Here is a 6,000-nt window from a genome sequence, read left to right on the forward strand (position 1 = left end):
CAGACCATCCCCATACTGAAGAGTGTCCAGTCTAAACTGACAAGCCAGCCAGAGGGAGGGCAAAAGGAAATATTTCATGGGATTAAAAATCTTTAAGTGGCAATGATCATTTAGAGCTTGTGACCTTTGAGTGGGATGCATAAGCAGCATTCAGCAAAATCCACGCGTTATAAAGCATATTGGGGCAGGGACTGTCTTGCTGTTCTGTTTGTACAATGCCTAGCGCACCGGGCTCCCGGTCAAGATCAGTGCGACCACAAACACAAATCATAATAGAATTAACAGCTGTGTAAATCCTTGTCATTCCATTGGTGCCACACCCTGTGACATCAGCTCAAGATCTGACCCCCAAGCTGCTGGAAACTGACAGTGTTTCAAAACACCATTTCTCTCCTTAGCAATCCTGAATCATCTTCCATGCTGCTTTTCCACATCACAGAGCTCCAGCCCCGTCTTACCCACCGGCCTGCCTACCCTCTCTCCCCGTCAAATCCCTCCTCAAGGCCCACTTCTTCTGCGAGGTCTAAAATAATTAGCCAGCTAATAAAAGTCAAGGTATTATTGTTGTTATTTATATAGTGGTAATGCCATGGCAATGTCATGGACCAGAATGGCACAGTGCTAGGTGCTGTACGAACAAAGAGACAGTCATCGCTCTGAGATCCCAGTCTAAGTAAGGGTAGAATGAAACCAGGGATATATGGGCCTCAATTTTCAACAGGAACTAGTGATTTTGGGTCGCCAGTAAAATTAGGATTCTCATGCTATTTGGAGAGGTGGGGGGGTCACTCCTAAAAGTCTGATTCTGAAAATACTAGGGGAGTAGTAGCTTCCAGCAGCACACATTCCATTGCACTACGGCCTGGAATTTCAGCTCAACTCCCATGCAGGCACAGACATAAGTTAGTGCTACGATCTTCAGAAAAACTGGTCCCACCTGTGGGTGCTACTCACTGAAAAACCTGGGCCTGGCCCTCTGCATCTCCACTTTCAGAACCCCCCAGCAGGGATACGCGAGAATCACTGGTCTGGATTAACCGAGATCAGAATCCGGGCTGACTGGGGTCAAAGACACCCATCTGGGCTGCTCACCTTTGAGGCCGGAGTTTCTCATCACAGTCTGCGTAGGAACCCATTGTTCCAGCCCTCAGAAAACACTGACGTTAGCTGGGTTCCCCCTCCCCCGTTTCTTTGGGAGTCAGATCCCCAATGGATTTTCCCTCCTGCGGCTCTCAGGACACCAGTTATGGCCCTGTGTGCTGCTCATCCCAAACTGGTTTGTCTGCATTAGCACCTCCTGCTCCACCTGATGAGAATTCACTGGGTCCTAGTGCCCATGGTTCCGCCCCTGCCGACAAAGCTCTGGAGTGGCAGAAGGGGCAGTGTGTGTGTGTGGGGGGGGGATTGCTCCCTTGTACCCCCAGTTTGCCTGCTGCTGTGTGGGCCAAGGAAGGTGAGCCCAGGCACAGGGCTCCATCATAATGAAACATCCTCCAAGCACAGCATCAGCTTCAGGCAAAATCCCTGGATCCCAACTGGCTCCCCCAAGCTCAGGGCAAAACTGGGGGCTGCAGCTCTAGATAACTCTGCAACAAGGTTACCCTGTCCTGGCATTAGACCATAGGCACAGTGGGAGCAGACAAGCAGCCATGTCCTAGGGACCGGGGAAAAAGGGCCCCCCGCCAGCCGCAGGGGCTAGTTATCTGAGACAGAGGAACTCCTGCGTCCTATTCCTGGCTCTGCTGCTGACTCACTCAATGACCTTAGGTATGTCTCTGTGCCTCAGTTTCCCCCCTCCAGTACAAAACAATGCCCCCTTCTGTTCCCGACAAGATTCCCGGGGGCCTCATTCCCCTGATCAGCTAATTCTGAGCACGCTGCAGCTCCTTCAGCCCTCTGTCTGGGAGGGGAAGCAGAAAAAGGGGTACCAGGCATTAGTCACAATTCACACACACCCCCTCCAGCCAATTGAGGCGGCAGCACTGAGGGATCCAAAGTGAACAGCATCCTCTGTATTCCAGTTGTGCCTAGATGCGCTAGGCACTGTACAAAGAGAGAGCAAAAAGATGGTCCCCGCCCTGAAAGAGCTTCCAGACTCTGGCTCCCAGCCTCTCTCGGGGTCAGGAACCCCAGGATGGGGGAATATGAGGCCCCAGCAGGAATTTGAGCCCCAAGCAGCTCGAATTAAACTCCCAACCTGCTCTCTCATGTGCGGGCTTGCAGTGCGTGCGGGTGGGCCAGCATCTAGGGGAAACGACCAGGGCCGTTAACGACACCGACAAACTCTCCCCCAGCCTCCAGGCCCAGCTCAGCTTTTCCATTGACTCAGAAGAGCCTGGGTTGCTGTGAAACGCTATCGGCAGCTGCCAGGAAGCACACTTGGCGTGTGGGTTGCCACAGCGACACGGTTCCCCGACTTCCCCTGCTCCAAGGACCAGCCACTGCCTCACCGGCTTCCTGTTTTCTCTGCCACACACTTCACCCAGAACCAGACAGGCCTTTGCCCTGGCTTTTGGGATTTCCCAGCATCCCTGGCCTGTACATAAGGGGGGACACGCTGTACTGAAAAGGAAAAGCGACGGAGCGCAGAACGAACTCACCCCTGGGCTCGTCACAGAACCCGTCCGTGCTGCACACCAGGCTGTCCGACGGGAGGGCTTTGAGCAACTCAGCTGGAAAAAGCTCTAATTCAGAGGTAGAACTGCCCTGGGGCTGAGTCAGGGGATTAGGACCTCTGCATGCAGTTCCCAGCTTTGCCACTAACTCCCTGTGGGACCTTTGACGCGTTGCACCATCGCTCTGGACCTCAGTATTCCCATCTGTAAAATGACAACTAACTATAAGCCGGTCTTTGCCTATTTAGACTGGGAGTTATTTGGGGCAGAGAGTCTCTCACGTTGTGTCTGTGCAACACCCAGCACAATGAGGCCCTGATCTCGGTTTGGGCCTTAAATTGCTCTGGTAATATAGACAAGTCTACCAAATGCTGTTTCCGTTATGCAGCATTTCAGGGGTGGATTTTCCCCGGATTCATCACAGATAGTCCACAGTTCATATCTTCCAGCAGCCCTTTAAAATAAACAAAACACACACAGGGTAATGGGGTGAAATTCTCCAGCCTCTTGTTATACAGGTCAGACTAGATGAGCTAATAGGCCCCTCTGGCCTTACAATCTAACACACACCTTTGCGCACTCTTGTGCACACACCTTCTTCAGTTTACATACAAGGGAGATTTTTCCAACCCAGGCATGATCTGATCATTGGCCCCAGGCATCCGTCAGCTGTGTCTGCAGCTGCCCTCAGAGGTACTGCTCTGCCAATGAGAGCGGGCTCTGATGATCTCATGTTTCCAGAGTGGAACAAACTGATGCTCACTGAGGAATTCTGGGAAGATGGGTCTTTCCGCTTAGATGAGCCTCCAACCCTCTTGCTCATGTAGTTGAATTGATTAATCAAAACAGGGATTTTTTTTTTTTTTTTAAAGAAGAACCATAAGGCTTTCAAAGCCGGCCATCCCTGCTTTTGCAGGGCCCAGTGATATCGACTGAGAGTGTTTTTCAGTCTTTAAGGATAGGGTCAGACTGTTGTATCTTTAACAAAGGAAGTTCCCCCCCCCCAGCCCCGATCAGGCCTTTGAGTTAAATTGGCGTTAACAACAACTTTGACTGAGCCTGGATAAAAGCCACTCCCCATCTCACTCCAGTTTCATTATTTCTCATGGCACAATCTTGCCAATTCTCCACTAGTTCAGGAACAGGCCTGTAAAGATTTTTCTGTTCCCCCCACCCTCCCTGCTAAGCAATCAAAGTGCATGTCTGGTAAAGGTATGAGAGAGAGAATCCTGCTTAGCACCTCAGCTATTGTGTTTTGCCGTTCAAGCTGCAAAACCAAACATTTATTTTCCTCATTACAACGGGACGCTGCCAGGAACTATTAGGTAAATACAGGAGCTTTGGTTACACATTTGACTGAAAAAAGCAGGTCGGGGCAAAGCCTGACTCATAAATGTGTTTAAACAGTGACCTGACAGCAACAAAAAAGAAAAAAAAAATCTATATTTTTTTAGTCTTAGTTAAGCATTTGAGCATATGCTTAACTTTAAGCAGCCTTTAAAAAAACAAAACATCCATTTAACTCAAATGCTCGGCAAACAATTGGGAAGAATGCTCTCTTTGTTAAAGATCCTTCCAGCTCCGGGAAGGCTGCTCCCGACTTAGTTCTCTGAGCCCCTCCAGCAGAAGAAAGACTTGACATGCCTGATATTTCTAAAAGCATAAAACCAAGCAGGGACCATTTTAAAAGCCTTTCAGGCCTTTAAACAAAACAAGGCAGGAAAAACATGGGTGTGAGCCCAGTTTACTTTTCCATTTACAAGGGACCTTTAACACAGCTCTGGCAGAAGGAAAGGAGTGTTTAAACTGAGATTTCCAAAGCAGCTTTTGAAATGTTGAAGGGATGTGGGTGCTTAACTGGCATGGGCCCCTGGGAAAACCTCAGCCTTTGCGCTTTTATGGTGGTCACCACAGGTCCCATTCGCCTTTGCCCTGCCCCTTTGTGCTTGGAGTGTCTTGAAACAGTTTAAAAGTGTAAACCGTCACTTTAAATTTCAGGGGGTCTTCCTGGTTCTGCTTGTAAGAGCTCTGTAGGGAAGCACAAGACTGGATCTAGCAGCAATGGTCACTCTCTACAGAGAGCCAGCCTAGAGCAAAGCGCAGTGAGCTGTACCTCTGTTTTAGGTTGGGTGACCAGATGTTCCGATTTTATAGGGACAGTCCCAATATTTGAGGCTTTTTCTTATATAGGCTCCTATTACCCCCCCGCACCCCCATTCCGATTTTTCACACTTGCTATCTGGTCAGCCTAGTTTTATGGAGCAGCCTGTTTTGCCTCTCTCTGTTTTGTGGTTCTTATGTATTATCGCTCTGAATGCTAAGAAATACAGTGGTGTTGTTATGACCTTCCAGCAAGAGAATTTATGTTTTTATCTAACGTCTCTGTGTTCAAGCCGTGATTGTTACACAGCTGTCTTTTACACCAGTGCAAAGTGAGCGCAACAATGCTACCATTGTGATGCAGTGGTGTTTCACACCCCACTCTGCAAGGAGGTGGCGAATCAAGCCTCATGGAGAAACTTTCTCTGCTTTGAGGAAGGGGGCTGCTCTGTGCACCACTCATGTCCCCTCTGCACATGGGTGAATGTCACCCTCCGTCCTGCTCTTCAGTCTTATCACGGAGGCAGCCCTGGCCTTCAGACACACCCCTCAAATTTGTGAAATGGGTGTGAGGATATCAGTGTGGCTCTTTAGCCCTCTAGTGGCTACAGAACAGAGCCTGATAAATCTGCTACTGCCTAAAAGCGGCTAATGAGTCACATGGTCTTTTAGCTCAACCTGGAGAGGCTGGTGCTTTTAGATCCAGAAATCCTGGGTTCAGTCTCTGCCAACGATCCATCCGTGGAGGTCGTCAAGCCACTTGCATCTAAGCAAGAGCAGAATTTGTCACAAAAAGGGTTGTTCAGTCTTGTGTGTTTGATGATGATCTATAAGGCTACGTTTTAGTCACGGGTATTTTTAGTAAAAGTCATGGGCAGGTCCCGGGCAGTAAACAAAAATTCATGGCCCGTGACCTGTCCATGACTTGTACTATACCCCGACTAAAACTTGGCCGGGAGTGCTCTGAGGGGGCGGTCTGGGGACACCACTGGTGGGGGGGGGGGGGAGGAGCTGCAGGGGCAGTGCCTCTAGGCAGGGTCAGCGTGCAGATCCCCCTGGTCCTTTGCCTAGGAGCTAGAGGGACATGCTGGCCGCTTTCAGGGAACTCCCCTGCCCCCCAGAGGGAAGCGCCGCCCCACACCCCAACCCCCAACCCTGAGCCCCCTCCCACACCCAAACTGCCCCAAGCAGTGGCTGATGCGACTGGCCCAGGGGCTGCCTGATCTGCTTGGGCAACCCCAAAATCAGCCGCACTGGCCGCTGCAGAAATCATGGAATCCTTAAC

The sequence above is a fragment of the Mauremys mutica genome, chromosome 17, assembly GCF_020497125.1.
Source record: "Mauremys mutica isolate MM-2020 ecotype Southern chromosome 17, ASM2049712v1, whole genome shotgun sequence".
NCBI classification, from domain to species: domain Eukaryota; kingdom Metazoa; phylum Chordata; order Testudines; family Geoemydidae; genus Mauremys; species Mauremys mutica.